Consider the following 21,655-nt stretch of genomic DNA (forward strand, 5'->3'; position numbering starts at 1 on the left):
TGAGGCCCTTCAGAATTTAATCACTGGGGTCCAGAATGAAACAGCACTTAAGAATCCGCTCTTTCAGTTTTCATACAAAAAACTTCCTGGGGCAAAAGCAGGTACCCGACTGACTCAGCCTGCCATCTTCACCCACTATCGCCCCCACCCTCAAGAAACTAGACCACCAAGCCTTCAAAGGGCTCCCAGTAAAGGCAGAACAAGTCATTTTTCCCAGGACAGTCATGACTCCCTCTACCCCTAACCTGGTAAGGGAAGCCACAATGAGTGAGTAAGGGTCTGTCCTTGTTTAAAAAGTTATTATCAAGGATTAGCTGGCAATGATATAGCTGGCAAGTTCCTCAGCTGAAAAGAGAAGCAGAGAAGTCTAATTCTATACCCTGTGTTTGTATGCCAGTTTAAAAAAATTCAAATTATAATGATTATGCAAGAAAAACACAAGGTCCTACCAGACTCCTAGAAATGAATATGAAGATACAAACTAAAGAAGCCAAGAACTTCCTAAGAAAAGGCATCTGAAGGGATCCAAAAGGAACATCTTGACGGGAAAAGAAGATAAAGCCAGCAGATTAGGTGATGCTGAAAACTCGTCCTCTGTGCTCCAGTGCCAAATCGAATCTCAGAGACAGAGTTTTGGGTGAAGTAGAAAAGAATAGCTTTATTGTTTTGCCAGCCAAACAGGGATACAGTGGGCTCATGCCCCCCACCCCAAAACTGTGTGTCCCAACTGGGAGAATTTGGTAAGGGGTTTTATAGAAATGGTTCCAGAATGGGGTTGTTGGTAAGGATCAGGGATTGTGATTGAGGGTGGGGGTTTGTAAACAATGCATATATACAACTGTGGACATACTATGTGTCCACAAAGGAACTTTGGATACACAATACATATATATATATGTGTATGTGTGTTAGTTGCTCAGTCATGTCTGACTCTTTACGACTCCATGGACTATAGCCCACCAGGCTACTCTGTCCTTGGAATTCTCCAGGCAGGAATACTGGAGTGGGTAGCCATACCCTTCTCCAGGAGATCTTCCCTACTCAGGGATGGAATCTAGGTCTCCTACACTGCAGGCAGATTCTTTGCCATCTGAGCCACCAGGGAAGCCCCATACGCTACAGTGGACAGAATATGTTTCCACAAAGGAAACATAACTATGGTTGCCACTTATTTCTCCAGGGGATCTTCCCAACCCAGGGATCAAATCTGCATCTCCTGTATCTCCTGCATTGCAGGCAGATTCTTTACCTGCTAAGCCACTGGGGAGGCCATATAACCAGACATATGTAACTATTCGACATAAGTGTAAACACATATTTCATGCTAAGTGTATTCAGATTTTTATGAACTTTTGTTTATATAAAAAAATAAAGAAGCTTAGAAATTTACCCACAATCCATAGCCAAGATCTGAAGGTGTGTTTTTGGCTCCTAGATTGAAGTTCTTTCCACCACACCTGTGTGGTTCTCAAAGTGTGGGCCTCAGACGAGTCACATCAGCATCACCACCAGGGCATGTGTTAGAAATGCAGACTCTCAAGTCCTACGTGCAGGTCTCCTAAATCTGAATCTGTATTTTAACAAGACCCCCAGATGATCTCCAAACATACTTCCATTTGAGAAGGTGGCATTCCACCATGTCACCTACTTCAACTAGAGCGCATTCATTTCTAGCTATGGCATTACTCTGGATATGAAATAGTTGAGAAAAGTTCTGTATGAAATTTGAAAAAAATCTATGCTGTTTAAGACACCATATGGGATGAAAGAGTAAGCTACAAAGCAGTGTGTATAGAATAATTGCATTTTAAAATAAACTTTATATAAATAAGCATGTATATCTATGCAGAGAATAATGACTGGAAAGATTTAGATGAAAGTATTCTCTCTGGTGATGGAATTATGGGCAATGTTTTTCTTTTTTTGTTGTTGTTTTCTTTAAGAAATACCTCTTAAGTTTTAAAAGTTAGTTTATGGTAATCTTCACTGAATCTAGACAGCTAAGGGAAGATTAAAGTAAGGCATAGAAAAACCATAAGTAGGCAAAAAAGAGCCCAATACACTGTCACTACTGAAGTATTCTGGGGTAAACCCACCAAGCACACAGCCTCTCAAGCATTCTCACCTTTTAGCCTCCTGCAACCCCTCCATTCCCTGCCAGAAGGGGCTCATTCTTCTGGCCCCCAGGGGGCAGCCCTGTGTAGGTTTCTCCAAACCCAATCCCTCTTCACCCCCCCACCCCCATCCCTCTCCAGTGTGAATAATCAGGCATCATGTTAGCCAAAACTCATCTAAAAGCAGGGTATGAAAGATTCTGGGCACATTAACAGCAACAACAAATACTATAGAGACAGCAAGATAATATTTTACACATAGAGGCAAAATCCCCAAACAAACAGAGAAGAAACAAAACAGGAACCACCCAACATTGCTCAGCCCTAGCACCAAAGAATCTCTAGCTATAATGATATCCTTTTTGTGGAAGGTAGGTAGAGATGGGAAAGGTAAATACAGCAAAGACACTAGATGTAGGTCACATTGCTTGAGGAAAGGCTGAGTTCTGCTTCCTACTGTTTAACCTTGGGCAAGTCCCTTCATTCCTGTTTCTCTATTTCATGCCATTGCCAGTTTCCCAATCCCCAGCTTTCAGAATTGAAGGAGTGCTTTGCTAACTGTCAAGTTTATAATTGTGAGAGTTTCCCTGCTGTTTTGGTCTAAAGAAAATCACATTCCTGTGTGTCTCCTCTCCCCTCAGTTGCCTTCTACAACGCTATTTCCTTTCTGATACCAGACCTGTGGCTTTTTCACACATCAAGCGATTCTGCAATGCCACTGGGTATCATACAATTTAACTCTATTCTGACACTGTCTACCTGGAGAGAGCATCAGATCCCACAGAGTAAGGGCTCAGTCATATAAGAAGTTCTCCCCCTCCTGTCAATGGAAATCTCATGTCCCAGGTTCCACCTTCTAACCTAGGGGCTTTGAATCCGTGGTTCCTACAATGCCCACCTTGCTTTCAATTTATTAATATTTGCTAGAGCAGTTCTTGGAACTCAGGAAAACATAATAACTGCCAGTTTATTATGAAAGGATATAGTCCAGGAGCAGCCAGATGGAAGGGCTAAATGCACAAGGCAAGTTGTATGGAAAGGTCTATGGAGCGTTCATGCATTTTCTAGACACACCACTCTCCCACTGCCTCCAAGTGTTCATCAACCCAGAAACTCATCAGATCTTGCTGTTCTCAAATTTTTGTACAGCTTTTACTCTCCAACACCCCTCCCCTTCCCAGAAGTCAATGGGTAGGACTAAAAGTTCCAATTACATGATCTTTTTGGTGACCAGCCCCATCCTGAGGTTTTGTTGGGACCTCACTCTAAATCACCTCATTAGCATAAACTCAGGTCTGATTGAAAGGACTTGTCATGAATAACAAAGGATAATCTTATCACTTAGGAAATTACAAGGGTTTGGGGGGCTTTGTGCCAAGAAGCTAGGACAAAGATTGGATATATTTCTTATTTACACACATTGGCCCCACTAGATCCATTCTATACCCTTCTCTGAGCTAGTCTGTGCCTTGAGATGCTGTTGTCTTTAGATTGTGTTGTCCAGACTCCCTCACTAATTGACTTCTGTTGGGTTTGGCCCATGGGAAGGAGCAATAGGACGTGATAAAGGTAGAGGTGAGGATATTTGCTCCTTCACTCCCACTCCCTTATCAGAAACCTATGTTACTGTTAAGAATCCTCAAGAGCATGTTGTTCAGTCGCTCAGTCGTGTCCGACTTTTGCGACCCCATGGACTGTAGCATGCCAGATTTCCCTGTCCTTCACCAACTCCCGGAGCATGCTTAAACTCATATCCATTGAGTCGGTGATGCCATCTAACCATCTCGTCCTTTGTCATCCCTTTCTCCTTCTGCCTTCAACCTTTCCCAGCATCAGGGTCTTTTCCAATGAGTCGGCTTTTCACATCATGTGGCCAGAAGCACAGAGGCCATTATCTACTTGCAGTACTGAAGGCTAGAAGGCATCTTCAAGATTTTGGTTGTACTAATCACTGAGTAGTAAGTCTTCTTATTTACTTGCTGCCACACACTGAACATATAAACCTCAGAACTTTAGGGAACAGTTGGCATAAGTCTAGTTCCCAGACTGTGAGTGACAGTGCTTGGTATCCAAGCAGCTATGGAAAAGAACACCAAGTGTGTGTGCTTGTCTGCAAATAGGCTAAATTACATGTCATGTGCAGAAACTCTGTTATTTTCCAAATGTGTATAAATAGAACTGAAACTAAAACCATGGAACTCATATTGGGGCTTGAACCCATGGTCCTTTAATTGAGATCACACATCTAGGTTTAGGACCTGATGAAGCTCAGTTTATTGATGTCTTATCATAGAAAGAATTCAGTGTGAGGCAAAGTGATAGATAAATGGGTTTATTTAGAGAAAAACATACTCCATAGACAGAGTGTGAGTCATCTCAGGAGTGAGAGGCCCCAAAATATGGAGTCATTAATTTTTATGGAGGGTATAATCTCATAGGCTAATGAGAATTATTATTATATTATGTTATATTATATCATAATAATAATTATTCAAATTATTTGGGGGAAGGGGTGGAAAGTCCCCAGAATTGGACCACTGCCCAGTTTTTGGCCTTTTATGGTTAGCCTGAGAACTGACTTGGTGCATGTCACTTAGATGCTAATTTATTATAATAAGCATATTACAATGAGGCTCAAGATACATTGAAAGCAGAATATTCAGCCATCTTGGACATAGTTGGTCCTGACCAGTTTTTGTCATGTCCTGTGGTCATGTCATTCTTTTAAAGGTTGTTTCTGCCCCTTTCCCTGCTGTTTTCAGAACCACAACAAAATACAAAACCTTATAAAGGTATGACTGAATTCACAGGGGCTTGGAAATCATCACACACTTTCCCAGAGTAATTAAAATTTTAGCTTCTATCTTAAATGACCATTTTTTAAATATCAAACTTAAGGAAATGATTTTATCTAGACTCACTTTCAGTGATTTTACTCTTTTTATTGTTTTGGGTTTTTTTTTTATTATTTTAGGTAAATTATCTTCCCTTCTGTCAAATCATTCAGTAAAACCTAACTGACATCTTCACATATGTTCAGCATTGAAATAAACATTTAGATTCCTTCAAAAAGTGAAAGGACAAGCATCATCTCCTGGACCTTATGTTGCAGTACAGAGATATTCATTAATGAATTTTTAACCAAATAATCGTTTAAATTACATTTGTGACAAATGCTGTGAATGAAACTTAGAGGGTGAGAGTGTGGATATTAACATATCAAGGGACAGTGCCCAGTCTGAAGTATCAGGGGTATCCTCCCTAAAGAAGAGACATTTAATTTGAAACTTCTTCATACTCTTGGAAAAAACCACTTTCCCCACCTAGCCCTTCACCAAGCCAGTGATCACCCCATGAGATATCTTCACCAAGTGTATCTGAATATGTAAACTGTGTAATAGCTCCTCAATGAGTATTTATTATTATTATTATTGAGGTATAGTTGATGTACAGTATTGTATGTTTCAGGTGTACAATATATTGATTCACAAATTTTAAAGGTTATACTCCATTTATAGTTATTATATAATATTGGCTATATTCCCTGTGTTGTACATATTTATATCCTCTTAGCTTATTTATTTTATACATAGTAGTTTGTGCCTTTAATCCTCCACGCCAATATGCCCCTGCCCCTTCCTTCTCTCCACTGGTAACCTCTAGTTTGTTCTTTGTGTCTGTGAGTCTGTCTGTGTTATATTCTTTCATTTGTTTTATATTTTAGATTCTACAGGAAATGATGTCATGGATTCATTTCTGTTTCTACTTCTCTGTCTTATTTCACCTAACATAATACCCTCTAAGTCCATTTATGTTGTTAGAGATGGCAAAATTTCATTATTATGGTTGAGTAATATTCCATTTCATATATATGCCACATCTTATTTATCCATTCCTCTGTTAATAAAACATGGGTACTTGAAAATGATCAATATATCACTTTGTACTCTTGTTACAGATGGGCATTCTACTTCTTGTCTTGCATATACTTTGAAGATGCTCATTTTAAGACCCCCTTCTGCTAGACTATAAAAGAAGATGATCATATAAAAGTTCTTATTGTTGTGCTTTACAGCATTTTTTCTTTACTACTGGAAAATTAACTGGGAGCAGATGGCAAGTGTGGACATGTTTGTTTATCTTAAAAATAGTTCTGGGTTATGTTGAATATGTTAGCCTTTGAAAATCAGGATAGTTTCATCAGATTTTAAGTGTGTATGCATCATTTTGATTCAGAATCTGGTTCTGGCACATGGATATTGTGATTCTATGAAGTCATCACAGACTGGGAGAAAGGGAGTGCTCACTCTGCTAAATACAGGTAGTCAAAGCTATGAGATTGGAACTTAGTTTTGCACTGGATCTTGAAACATTCTTGAAATCCTCCAATGTTTGAGAAAAAGAAAACTTTTGCATATAAAACTGTCTAGTCCCTGCTATTTCAGAATGGCAGTATCCTTTCTTGTTATTGCTCAAATCACATCACACGTAACAATGAGTCCCTACACCAGTGAAGCCCCAGCTTGCTAATCTATGAAATTAGGATAACACTAATACTTTCCGTGATTGCTAAGAGGTTTAAGTGAGATATAATTTAAAAATCTGTGATGTTCAGAGTTTAGAATTTGGAATGATAGAAGGTCCCTTTTCAATTTTTACTGCTCACATCCAAAAATCCAGTTAGAGAACACAACCTTACTATGATTCTGAGAAAAGGGGAAAATTCAGTGGTTTTATTGTAAACAACAACAGAAAGAATGTGTTTCTAATTAAAGGGGAAAATACCTTGACCACCAGCTTCCAAACATCAGCTTCCTGAAAGAAAGTGGAAAAATCCAAATCTAAATAAAAATCTGCAGCTTCTCCAAGACCCACGCTCAGGGCCATATCAACTAATACTCTGGGAGGGAGTCTTTTTCATCTACCAATGAAATAAGCTTCCCTTTGCAAATCCCCATTTATAGGCAGAATTCCTTTTCTATTTCCTTGTGGTTTTATTTCACTTTGTGGGCTGTTAGCAATATTCCAGTTTGAGGGAGCAAAAGGGGGAGAGGGGCAAAATGCAGGGTGAGTTCCTCCAAATGTCAGGCTGGGTAGTGCCAAACAGCTGGGCCTGAAACCCAGCACCCAAGGAGGGGCACTGTTGTGGCTGGGAAGGATGTGAGCTCAGCCTCATCTGGTTTCTTTTAATGCTCACAGCAAAGGCCCTGAGTTATTGCATTCTTTCTCGATGTCTTACATAAAATCAGATTATTAAGTGCAGAGACAGTCAACTGTTCTCTGTCCTCCTGGCTAGCCTTTTAGCATCACCATAGCAACATCAATAAACAGAGAAGTAAATTAACCTCTGAAGAAGTTCACTGGCTTTACTGTCCAAGTTGCTTTTACTTTCCCTGCTTAAGTACACACGCACACACACATACACGCACGCACACACACACGCACGCACACACACACGCACGTACACACACATACACTATTGTTGTTTTTCTGGTTAAATTTATGAGCTTTTTGACCCAATGGTGACAAGACCAAGAATTCAGCTTGGTTTCTATCACCCTTTTGTTTAAAAAAAGCTTCAGTCACTCCCCATTGCCTACAGAATTAAGTCTGATTCCTTTGCAGCAAGTGTTCACCATTTTGATCTCTTTCAAAGCCACAGCTCCATCATGTGCTTGTCAATGGCCCTCTTAAATCATTCAAGGAGAACAAAGCCTCATTTCCTTATAAGCCTCTTGCCTGACTTGGCACTTTGGTCCATGCCTCCAAGGCCGTCTTCAAGCCCACCTGCAACATTAAATCCTAAACTTTTCCTCCTTTCTATTTCTACTGCCACCAGCCTGGAGCAAGACATCCCCAAGTCCAACCTGAGTGACATCTGCAGGAGCTTCAGCACTGGCTCAGACCTCCTGCTCCCATCCTGCATGGACTATTTTTGTTACAGCAGTTGGAATGAACTTTTAACACATAAATTATATTAGTTCATTCTCTTGCTTAAAACCTTCCAGTGACTTTTCTGGTACAAAGATTAAGTCCAAAGGCCTTACTGGGTGGGAGGTCCACTGGGTCCTTTGTGACCTGGCCCGAGCCCATGCATCTGACTTCATTGCATAGCCTTCTTCCATCTCTGGCTCTTACTCTGCAGAATCACTGGCTTATTTCCATTCATTAAAAGTGCAAGCCCTTCCCCTATTTGTGGTCTTCGCATTTTCTCTTAGTCTCGGATCATTATGGGGTAGACACATTCTTATCACAGTTTGTTCTCTTTAGAGAATTTCATGATCACCCTGTCCACAGCCATAAACCTAATCCCACCTAGACACTCTATTGTTATCTTTTGTTTCCTTGGTAATGCTTACCACTCTCTTATGTTATCTTGCTTATTAATTTGATAAATTAATGTATATATCATTGTCTTTCTTTTAGCGTATAAGAAGGGCAGGGACTATTTTTGTTTGCTCACCACAGAATCCCTAGCTCCTAGAAAAGTGACTGGTGCACAAAGGGCTATCAATAAGTATTTTTTGACTGAATCAACAAATAAACCTCATTTTCAAGACCCAGCTTGCCTATGATCTTTCTTGTGAAACATCTATTACTCATTACCAGAAACCTCTTCCTTCTGTACCTATCTCCTGCATGACATTGATCACTTCCTTTCTTTTATAAAATATATAAATATATATATTCAATTTTTTTCAATTATAGTTTATTACAAAACATTGAACAAGATTCCTGTGCTATATAGGAAATGCTTGTTTCTCTATTTTATATGTAGTGGTATGTATCTGTTAATCCCATACTCCCAATTTATCCCTCCTCTACCTCTTCCCCTTTGGTAAACGTAAGTTTGTTTTCTATATTTGTGAGTCTGTTTCTGTTTTGGAAATAAGATCATTTGTACTATTTTTTAGATTCCACATATAAATGACATCATGATATTTGTGTTTGTCTGACTTACTTCACTTAGTTTGATAATCTCTAGGTCTGTCCATGCTGCTACAAAGAGCACTTTTTCATTCTTTTTATGGCTGAGTAATATTTAATATTCCATTTTATATATACACCACATGATCTTTATCCATTCATCTGTTAATGGACCCTTAGGCTGTGTCCATGTCTTGCCTACTGTAAATAGTGCTGCTATGAACCAAGCCTCTATCATTTATGCAGCAACCTCCATAATATACCTTTATCCAGGATTTTTATCCTTCCTTGCATCAATCTTCCTTTTTCCTCATGCCTGCTTCCTGAGATTGATCGTTTGAAAATAAGCTATCTATAAATAAGTTCTTGCTACAGGCTCTGCTTCAAAGGACCTAAAAAAAAAATCAGCTTTTCCTTTAAGAATTTCCTTTGCTTTCAACATTGGTGTTGAAAGAACTGGATACACACATGCAAAATATGAAGTTGGACCCTTATCTTATATTATACAGAAATTAACTCAAAATGGGTCAAAATCCTGAACATAAGAGCTAAAACTATAACACCCTTAGAAGAAAACACAGAGGGAAACTTTATGACATTGGTTCTGGTAACAATTTCTTAGATATAACACCAAAAGCAGAGGCAATGGAAGAAAAAATAGGTAAATTGGACTGCAGAAAAATTTTAAAATTTCATGACTTGTAGGGGTCTATTGTAGCAAAAAGGCAACCTATGAAATAGGAGGAAATATTTGCAAATCATATATCTGATATGGTATTAATATCCAGAATATATCAATAATTCCTACAACTCAGCAACAACAAAAACTGAACAATGTGATTTAAAAATGGGCAAAGGACTTGAATAACTATTTCTCCAAAAAAGATGTACAAATAGTCAGTAAGTGTATGAAAATATGATCAACATCACTAATCGTTGCTGCTGCTGCTAAGTCACTTCAGTCATGTCTGACTCTGTGTGACCCCATAGATGGAAGCCCACCAGGCTCCCCCATCACTAATCGTTAGGGAAATGTAAATAAAATTAAAATCATAATGACATACCCCTCTAAGACCCATTAGGATGGCTATTACCAAAAAAAATTCAAAAGAATATGACAAGTGTTATATGCTAAAGCTGAAACTCCAATACTTTGGCCACCTCATGCGAAGAGTTGACTGACTGGAAAAGACTCTGATGTTGGGAGGGATTAGGGGCAGGAAGAGAAGGGGACGACAGAGAATGAAATGGCTGGATGGCATCACCGACTCAATGGACATGAGTTTGAGTGAACTCCAGGAGTTGGTGATGGACAGGGAGGCCTGGCGTGCTGTGATTCATGGGGTCGCAAAGAGTCAGACACAACTGAGCGACTGAACTGAACTGATCAAGGATGTGGAGAAATTGGAACCTTTGTTCATTGCTGCTAGAATGAAAAATGGTGTGGCCTTTATGGAAATCAGTACAGAAGTTCCTAAAAAACTAAATGTAAAATTAACATATAATCCAGCCATTTCATTTATGAGCATATACCAGAAAGAACTGAAAGCCAAATCTCAAACAGGTATTTGTATGCCTGTGTTCATAGCACCATTATTCATAATAGCCAAAAGATGAAAACAACCCAAGTGTCTATTGGCAGATGACTGAATAAGCAAAATGTAGTGGCAAGCCACTCCAGTACTATTGCCTAGAAAATCCCATGGATGGAGGAGCCTGGTAGGCTGCAGTCCGTGGGGTCGCTAGGGGTCGGACACGACTGAGCGACTTCACTTTCACTTTTCACTTTCCACTTTCACACATTGGAGAAGGAAATGGCAACCCACTCCAGTGTTCTTGCCTGGAGAATCCCAGGGACGGGGGAGCCTGGTGGGCTTCCGTCTATGGGGTCACACAGAGTCGGACACGACTGAAGTGACTTAGCAGCAGCAGCAGCAGCAGTGTATCCATGCACATTATTAAACCTTGAAAAGGAGAGAAATTCTGGCACATACTACAACACGAATGAATTCTGAAGATGTTATGCTCAGTGAAATAAGTCAGTCACAAAAGAACAAATGCTGTCTGATTCCACTTTTAGGATGTACCTAAAGTAGTCAAATCCATAGAGACAGAAAATAGAATAGTGGTTGCCAAGGCCAAAGGCTAGAGAAGGGATGGGAGTTATTGTTTAAAAGGTATGGAGTGTTAGTTTGGGAAGATGAAAAATCCTGGAGTTGAATGGTCATGATTGAGCAACAATGTGAATGTACTTAGTGCAACTGCACTGTATACATAAACGTGGTTAAAATAATAAAATAAAATTTAAAAAACCAAATGAAACCCAAACTCCTTTGCTGCAAATTACAGAGACAGACAGTAGGTTATTGGCTGTCTAACACTGCAGAGGATTGGGGAAAATAGGAAGTAAATACTAATGAATAAAAGGCTTCTTTGGGGGGGTGATGAAAATGTTCTAAAATTAATTGGGGTGACGACTGCACAATTCTGTGAAATGCTAAAAGCTATAGGGTTATATACTTGAAATGGGTGAACTATGTAATATGTATGAATTATATAAATGAGACTGTTTATATTTTTTTAAAAAAGAAATCTCCTTTGCTGATTGACAGCCCCCTTAGGCATCTAATAATGATCCTGGCTGTCCATCACATTCCTCCTCATTATATCCAAAAAATCACATTTCTTTCTTCTTCTCCATCAAAATTAACTATACCCCATTTCCTTTTCATTGTTGTCTAAAAACTAATATGAAATATTTTTATGTTTTTTAAAAGGCCTAATGAGTTCCTGTGAATAAATACCTTTGATAAAGAGCCTCTGAGACTTAAAAGATTGAATTCATGTGGAAAGCCTGGGAAACCTGGCAGACTTAGGAGGATATATTTAGAGAGGTGTCCCAGCAAACACTTTGTAAGCTGCCCATGAGTCCTTCTCTTTTTGCTGCCAAGAGGGGTAGAAACTCTTGTCACTGCACTAAGCTTTCACTTTCCAGAAAGGACAAAGAGAGAAAAGCGAGTAGAAAGTCCCAGCAGCCTGAGTCACTGGACTCAACATGACAGTAGTGCTTTGGGTTAATGCTGGTCCCCAAAGATAACATCCTGGGGTTCATTGAAGGGCTCAGGATTAGAAAGGGCAACCTGGGTTCTAGGGCAGCTCTGTTCTTTGTCACCGATAAGCCTAACACTAGTTAAAGTGGTAAGGACAGATTTTAGTCAGTAATAGCCTACTGCAATAGGAAGACTCCACTGTGAGAAGGAAGGCATGGCAACCCATTCCGGTATTCTTGCCTGGAGAATCCCATGGACAGAGAAAAAACCTGGCAGGCTACAGTCCATGGGGTCACAAAGGGTCCGACACGACTGAGCGACTATCACACCCAAAGTGTGAACTAAATTCAGCTTTGGTTTGTACAGAGGAGACTGAGGGTTTGAAAGGGAGGATGAGGGGATAAGGAGGGTAGTGAGCAGGGGCCCAGTAGAGCCAGGGAAGTGAAACATTACAAAAACTGAGAAGGTAGGGTTGGTCCAGGTGAAACCCACGTGGTTTGTTAATGAGCTATGTATAGAAGTGCGACTCCTCCCCTCCCACAGAGGGTGGGAACAGGGACCCTATCTTCAGGTGTTGATGAAACAAACAGTAAGTTCTTTTGTCAGCCGTACGTTTTCTCACGCAGTCACTTTAAAGGGGCTAGGGTCATCCTAAGGGTGAGACCTTGAGCTTGTAGAAACAATGTTAGTGTTTTGTTCATGTCTTATTTTTAAGGTTTTTTTTTTTTTTTATGTGAGTCATTTTTAGAGTCTTTGTTGAATTTGTTACAATATTGTTTCTGGTTTATGTTTTGGTTTTTTTGGTCACAAGGCATGTGAAATCGTAGCTCCCACACCAGGGATGGAAGGAGAAGCCAATGTAGGTGCATGAACATCTTTTCATATTATTTTAATATCCATCATTAATATTTGTTCTTACCAACATATAGTTTAAAATCTTCAAACTATTCCTTTGTTTTCTATACCCGAATAAAGAGTCAACAAATTTAGTGAGGGGGAGAGAGCGTATTTGAAAGTCAGGAAAGTGTTGCTCTCCACCTGCTTCTTATCTCCCCTGCCCTCTGATAATCTGAGTGAGAGCCATGTCTATAGATAGAAAGTGAAAGTGAAGTCACTCAGTCGTGTCCTACTCTTTGTGAGCCCATGGACTACTGTAGCCTACCAGGTTCCTCCATCCATGGAATTTTCCAGGCAAGAATACTGGAGTGGGTTGCCATTTCCTTTTCCGGAAGATCTTCCTGATCCAGGGATTGAACCCGGGTCTCCCGCATTGTAAGCAGAGGTTTTACCATCTAAGCCACCAGGGAAGTCCTCTGTAAATACAGCCTTTTGAGCCAGTGAACTTGGTGTTGAAGAGTAAAAATGGGAATGCAAAAGACAAAAAACGTTTTTAACTGCTTGAAGACAAAAAGAGTAGTTTAAGTGGAATACAAAATTTGTCAGTTATTCAGCATGCTCCAAAAAGAAATAGTTTTAAAAGATGATAAGAAAATGTCAGCTCCCTTTGGGTCAAATCCCATCAACTTTCTCAGCAAAGAGCATGGAGTTAGCCATAGAAAAGAAAGAGGGACTTGGGGCTCAAGCATAACCCCTTGATGCGTGCACACACACACACACACACACGCACACACACACAGAGTATTTAGTCATACACAAAATGAACAAGGAAGCTTAGACTCTTGTCCAGAGTCCCTTATTGCATGACATCAACCTGTTTGAAAGTCGCATTTCCCTGGCTTGTGAAATCACATCCTTCCTACTTTATCTCTCACAAGCAACAATTGCAAAGTTGAGTGCTTTGAACTCAAAGGATTTATAAATAGAAGGCAAGATAAAGGCACAGTAATACCCGGGGGCCACTGATGCAGGTAGACTGCTCTTCTTTTCCCCCTTTTCCTCTTTCTGGTCCATAGGAACCTTGATCTCCTGCTTCTGCCCCTTCCCTGGTCCTATTGCATCTGAAGTCACTCAAAACCTATTTCATGGCACATTCCCTCTTGTATGTTTAATCAGAGGACAGGTTTCCTAACATCTCAAAATCACAGAAACTGCATCTGCTTCCATCATTTAAGCAACTTTTTGTTTCCCTCATTTTGATATAAGAGAGATGACCCAATTCATAGCAAAAGAGAATAGAGTTCCATCTTGCCCAGGGGCAGAGACTGCAAGTCAGTCTCCAGAATCGTATTCTCTTCTTTAGGGTCTGCAGCTAGAAAATGTTTTCCAGGCTGCCTTGTGGTTACATGTGATTAGCTTATAAAAATCTCCCAGCTCTCATCTTCTTTGCTCTTCTCCTTCTCTTGACTTAATGCTGAAAAAGGACAGCAATCTGAGAAGCCATGTGTTGAAGGTAATTCCCTGGTGGCTCAGAGGTTAAAGCGTCTGCCTCCAATGCGGGAGACCCGGGTTCGATCCCTGGGTCGGGAAGATCCCCTGGAGAAGGAAACGGTAACCCACTCCAGTATTCTTGCCTGGAGAATCCCATGGACGGAGAAGCCTGGTTAGGCTACAGTCTATGGGGTCGCAAAGAGTCGGACACGACTGAGCGACGGAACGGAAGAAGAGACACCTATTGGGGGTTTTATATGGGCAAGAAATTAACATCTTTTTTATTTGAGCCATTATGCATTTTGTGGTTTCTTTGTTAAAGCATCTCTTGTCACTTAATACATGCCTTTGTCCACTTAAAGAAAGACTGGTATGAAGAAGCAATGGCTAAGAATTTGATCAGGTTAATAGAAGACTGCGATGTTAGCAAAACACCATGATCATCCATTTGGTTTGGGAAAACAAAGACCCCAAGAGATAGACTAAAAGGCCAAGGAATCATCAAAAGAACTAAATAATTCTCCATCCAAAAGAAGAACTTTTAAAAGTTTTCTAGAGCAATCTGAAAAAGTAAAGTAATGGAGAAAAAGCTCAGAAATGCACATATGGGGTTTGACTATGTAGATTGAAGAAATGAAAAGAATATACTAAAGAGAAGATAAAATGGAGTAACGAGTGGTGGCAGTGTGAACACCTGCAGAGAAATTGGCTGGTGACCATTGCTAGTGGCCTGACCAGCAATAGGATTTTAAGAACATGAAAATCTTACATTAATTTTTAAATATTTGCTTTTTTAATTATTTGGCTGCACCGGGCCCTAGTTGTGGCACACAGGACCTTTGATCTCCATTGTGACATGGGAGACTTTTAATGGAGTCTTTAATGGAGACTTTTAATGAGGTCCTTTAATGGGCCTGATGGTCCAGAGGTGACAGTAAGAAAGTGAAAGAGAGAGCCAGAGGGAGGGAGAGAGAGAGAGAGAAAGAAGGAAAGAAAGACTCAGGGACCCAAGCTCTGATGGAGCAAATGTGTTTTAATGATTTCTCTGTGAGTATATATAGGCTGTAGTACAAGAAATTTCTTTCATCAATGATAAAGATCAGAAAACCAAATTACAGTAACCGTTACCAAGGGAACAAGGGATCATAATGGTCACAAGGTCAAAAGACAATCCATATCTCAAGAAAGGGGGTAGAGACTAAGCAGTTTTGTCATAAAGAGAATGTTTACTAACGGGGATTCAAGCCTGTCTCACACAATGACCTCAGTTCCTGGTAGTAGTGTGCTACTCCACTTGAAAAGAAACAAAGGACTTGTGAGAAATAGCACGTAGGAATCCTCCTGTTAAACACTCCCCGACAATGTATTTGGCTGCACCAGGTCCCAGTGTGGCACACAGGATCTTTGATCTTCATTGTGACATGGAAGACCTTTAGTTGTGGCATATGAGCTCTTGTTCCCCGACCAGGAATTGAACACCAGGCCCCCTGGGTTGGGAGTGCAGAGTCTTAGACACTAGACCATCAGGGAAGTCCCTATGTTCAATTTTATATCATTAGCTTTGTTATGTGACATAACTCTCTTTAGCTAATATAGTACATTTCCTCGTATCAGGATATTTTGAGACAATCAAGGAAAATATGTTGAAGGTATGTCTGGGTGATACCTAGCATACAGGAAAATAAGATAAGTAGATAAGAGTGGATTCCTTTTCTTTCTTTTTCTTCTCTGATTGCCATGGCTCAGTTCAGTTCAGTTCAGTTCAGTCGCTCAGTCGTGTCCGACTCTCCGCGACCCCATGAATCACAGCACACCAGGCCTCCCTGTCCATCACCAACTCCCGGAGTACACTCAAACTCATGTCCACAGAGTTGGTGATGTCATCCAGCCATCTCATTCTCCGTCATCCCCTTCTCCTCCCGCCCCCAACCTTTCCCAGCATCAGAGTCTTTTCCAGTGAGTCAACTCGTCGCATGAGGTGGCCAAAGTATTGCAGTTTCAGCTTCAGCATCAGTCCCTCCAATGAACATCCAGGATTGATCTCCTTTAGAATGGACTGGTTGGATCTCCTTGCAGTTTAAGGGACTCTCAAGAGTCTTCTCCAACACCACAGTTCAAAAGCACCGATTCTTTGACGATCAGCTTTTTTCACAGTCCAACTCTCACATCCATACATGACCACGGGAAAAACCATTGCCTTGACTAGATGGACCTTGGGTGGCAAAGTAATGTCTCTGCTTTTTAATATGCTATCAAGGTTGGTCATAACTTTCCTTCCAAGGAGCAAGCGTCTTTTAATTTCATGGCTGCAATCACCATCTGCAGTGATTTTGGAGCCCCAAAAAATAAAGTCTGACACTGTTTCCACTGTTTTTCCATCTATTTCCCATGAAGTGATGGGACCAGATGACATCATCTTTGTTTTCTGAATGTTGAGCTTCAAGCCAACCATTTCACTCTCCTCTTTCACTTTCATCAAGAGGCTTTTGAGTTCCTCTTCACTTTCTGCCATAAGGGTGGTGTCATCTGCATATCTGAGGTTATTGATATTTCTCCCAGCAATCTTGATTCCAGCTTGTGCTTCTTCCAGCCCAGCGTTCCTCATGATGTACTCTGCATATAAGTTAAATAAGCAGGGTGACAATATACAGCCTTGACGTACACCTTTTCCTATTTGGAACCAGTCTGTTGTTCCCTGTCCAGTTCTAACTGTTGCTTCCTGACCTGCATACAGGTTTCTCAAGAGGCAGGTCAGGTGGTCTGGGATTCCCATCTCTTTCAGAATGTTCCACAGTTTATTGTGATCCACACAGTCAAAGGCTTAGATTGTCATGGCTAGGGCTTCCAAAGCTAAGTTGAGTAAGAGTGGTGGGAGTGAGTATCCTTCTCTTGTTCCTGATCTTGGAGGAAATACTTTCAAGATTTTGCCATCGAGTTTGATGTTAACTGTAGGTTTGTCACATATGGCCTTGATCATGTGGCATCATTTCCCTTTATGCCCACTTTCTGGAGAGGTGTTTTTTTTTTAATCATTAATGGGTATTGAATTTTGTCAAAATCTTTTTATGCATCTATTAGGATGATCATACTGTTTTCATTCTTCAATCTGTTAATGTGGTATATCTCACTGATTGGTATACGTATATTGAAGAAACTTTGCATCCCTGGGATAAATCCTACTTAATCAAATACTTTGGCCACTTCATGCAAAGAGTTGACTCACTGGAAAAGACTCTGATGCTGGGAAGGATTTGGGGTGGGAGGAGAAGGGGATGATAGAGAATGAGATCGCTGGATGGCATCACCGACTCGATGCACATGAGTTTGAGTGAGCTCCAGGAGTTGGTGATGGACAGGGAGGCCTAGTGTGCTGTGATTCATGGGGTCACAAAGAGTCGGTCACGACTGAACGACTGAACTGAACTGAACTGAACCCTTTTAATGAATAGCTGAATTTGAATTGTATTTTGTTGAGGATTTTTGCATGTATGTTCATCAGTGATATTGGCCTGTGATTTTCTGTGTGTGTGTGTGTGTGTGTGTGTGTGTGTAGTATCTTTGTCTGGTTTTGGTATCAGGCTGCTGGTGGCCTCATTGAATGAGTTTGGGAATATTCTTTCCTCTGCAATTTTTGAAATAGTTTCAGAAGGACAGGAATTAACTCTTCTCTAAATGTTTGATAGAATTGGTGGTGAAATCATCTAGTCCTGAACTTTTGTTTGTTGGGAATTTTTTAATTACAAATTCAATTTCAGTGCTTGTAATTGGTCTGATCATATTTTCTATTTCTTCCTGGTCCAGCCTTGGGAGAGTGTACCTTTTTAAGAATTTGACTATTTCTTCTAGATTGTCCATATTATTGGCATATAGTTGCTTGTAGGAATCTATAGATGTAAGAGTGGACTGAAGAGGATTAAAAATTTAGGAGTCATGAGCCTGTCAAAAAGTGAAAGATCCTGCTGGGAGGTCAAATAAGATTACAACTGAAAATACAGCATTGGATTTAGCAGTATGGAGATGAATGGTGATCATGACAGTTCAGTTCAATCACTCAGTCATGTCCAACTCTTTGCAACCCCATGGACTGAAGCGTGCCAGGCCTGCCTGTCCATCACTAACTCCCGGAGTCTACTCAAACTCATGTCCATTGAGTTGGTGATGTCATCCAACCATCTCATCCTCTGTCGTCCCTTCTCCTCCCGCCTTCAATCTTTCCCAGCATCAGGGTCTTTTCCAATGAGTCAGCTCTTCTCATCAGGTGGCCAAAGTATTGGAGTTTCAGCTTTAGCATCAGTCCTTCTAATGAATATTAAGGACTGATTTTGTTTAGGATGGACTAGTTGGATCTCCTTGCAATCCAAGGGACTCTCAAAAATCTCCAACACCACAGTTCAAAAGCATCGATATTGCGGTGCTCAGCTTTCTTCATAGTCCACCTGTCACATCCATACATGACTACTGAAAAAACCATAGCTTTGACTAGATGGACCTTTGTTGGCAAAGTAATGTCTCTGCTTTTTAATAAGCTATCTAGTTTGGTCATAACTTTTCTTTCAAGGAGTAAACATCTTTTAATTTCATGGCTGCAATCACCGTCTGTAGTGATTTTGGAGCCCAAAAAAATAAAGTCTGTCACTGTTTCCCCATCTATTTCCCATGAAGTGATGGGACCAGATGCCATGATCTTAGTTTTCTGAATGTTGAGTTTTAAACCAACTTTTTCACTCTCTTCTTTCACATTCATCAAGTGGCTCTTTAGTTCTTTGCTTTCTGCCATAAGGGTTGTGTCATCAGCATATCTGAGGTTATTGATATTTCTCCCACCAATCTTGATTCCAGCTTTTGCTTGTGCTTCATCCAGCCTAGCGTTTCTCATGATGTACTCTGCATATAAGTTAAATAAGCAGGGTGACAATATACAGCCTTGACATACTCCTTTCCTAATTTGGAACTAGTCTGTTGTTCCATGTCCATTTCTAACTGTTGCTTCCTGGCCTGCATACAGATTTCTTAAGAGACAGGTCAAGTGGTCTGGTATTCCCATCTCTTTCAGAATTTTTCACAGTTTGTTGTGATCCACACAGTCAAAGGCTTTGGCATAGTCAATAACGCAGAAGTAGATGATGTTTTTCTGGAACTCTCTTGCTTTTTTGATGATCCAACAGATGTTGAAAATTTGACCTCTGGTTCTTCTGCCTTTTCTAAAGCCAACTTGAACATCTGAAAGTTCACAGTTCATGTACTGTTGCAGCCTGGCTTGGAGAATTCTGAGCATTACTTTACTAGCATGTGAGATGAGTGCAGTTGTGTGGTAGTTTGAACATTCTTTGGCATTGCCTGTCTTTGGGATTGGAATGAAAACTGACCTTTTCCAGTCCTGTGGCCACTGCTGAGTTTTCCAAATTTGCTGGCATATTGAGTGTAGCACTTTCAGAGCATCATCTTTTAGGATTTGAAATCCTTTTCTATCAGAGGGCAGGCAGACTGAAAACCACAATCACAGAAAACTAACCAATCTGATCACTTGGACCACAGCCTTGTCTAACTCAATGAAACTATGAGCCATGCCATAGTTTCCTGATTTGGAAGTTTCATGTCATCTGTAGGGCCATCCAAGATGGATGGGTGATAGTGAAGAGTTCTGACAAAATGTGGTCCACTGCAGAAGGGAATGGAAAACCACTTCAGTATTCTTGCCTTGAGAACCCTGTGAACACTGAAAAGGCAAAAATAGAGGACACTGAAAGATGAACTCCCCAGGTTGGTAGATGCCCAGTATGCTACTGGAGATCAGTGGAGAAATAACTCCAGAAAGAATGAAGAGACAGAGCCAAAGCAAAAACAACACCCAGTTCTGGATGTGACTGGTGATAGAAGCAAAGTCCAATGTTGTAAAGAGCAATATTGCATTAGAACCTGGAATCTTAAGTCCATGAATCAAGGCAAATTGGAAGTGTTCAAACAGGAGATGGCAAGAGTGAACATCGACATTTTAGGAATCAGCGAACTAAAATGGACTGGAATGGGTGAATTTAACTCAGATGACCATTATATCTGCTACTGTGGACAAGTAGTAGAAATGGATCATTTAATCCCTTAGAAGAAATGGAGTAGCCATCATAGTCAACAAAAGAGTCTGAAATGCAGTACTTGGATGCAATCTCAAAAAAGACAGAATGATCTCTGTTCGTTTCCAAGGCAAACCATTCAATATCACAGTAATTCAAGTCTATGCCCTGACCAGTAATGCTGAAGACGCTGAAGTTGAACAGTTCTATGAAGACCTACAAGACCTTCTAGAATAAACATCCCCCCACAAAATGTGCTTTTCATTATAGGGGACTGGAATGCAAAAGTAGGAAATCAAGGGATACCTGAAGTAACAGGCAAATTTGGCCTTGGAGTACAGAATGAAGCAGGACAAAGGCTAATAGAGTTTTACCAAGAGAATGCACTGGTCATTGCAAACACCCTCTTCCAACAACACAAAAGGAGACTCTACACATGGATGTCACCAGATGGTCAATACTGAAATCAGATTGATTATATTCTTTGCCGCCAAAGATGGAGAAGTTCTATACAGTCAACAAAAACAAGACTGGGAGCTGACTGTGGCTCAGATCATGAACTCCTTATTGCCAAATTCAGACTTAAATTGAAGAAAGTAGGGAAAACCACTAGACCATTCAGGTATGCCCTAAATCAAATCCCTTATGCTTATACAGTGGAAGTGGGAAATAGATTCAAGAGATTAGATCTGATAGACAGAGTGCCTTATGAACTATGGATGGAGGTTCATGACATTGTACAGGAGACAGGGATCAAAACCATCCTGAAGAAAAAGAAATGCAAAAAAGCAAAATGGCTGTCTGAGGAGGCCTTACAAATAGATGTGAAATAAGAGAAGTGAAAAGCAAAGGAGAAAAGGAAAGAGACACCCATCTGAATGCAGAGTTCCAAAGAATAGCAAGGAGAGATAAGAAAGCCTTCCTCCGTGGTCAGTGCAAAGAAATAGAGGAAAACAATAAAATGGGAAAGACTAGAGATCTCTTCAAGAAAATTAGAAATACCAAGGGAACACTTCATGCAAAGATGGGTACAATAAAGGACAGAAATGGTATGGACCTAACAGAAGCAGAAAATATTAAGAAGATGGCAAGAATACAGAGAACAATACAAAACAGAACTTCATGACCCAGGTAATCATGATGGCGTGATCACTCTCCTAGAGCCAGA

The sequence above is a fragment of the Moschus berezovskii genome, chromosome 8 (assembly GCF_049115385.1).
Source record: "Moschus berezovskii isolate FMDL1 chromosome 8, NW_MosBer_1.0, whole genome shotgun sequence".
NCBI classification, from domain to species: domain Eukaryota; kingdom Metazoa; phylum Chordata; class Mammalia; order Artiodactyla; family Moschidae; genus Moschus; species Moschus berezovskii.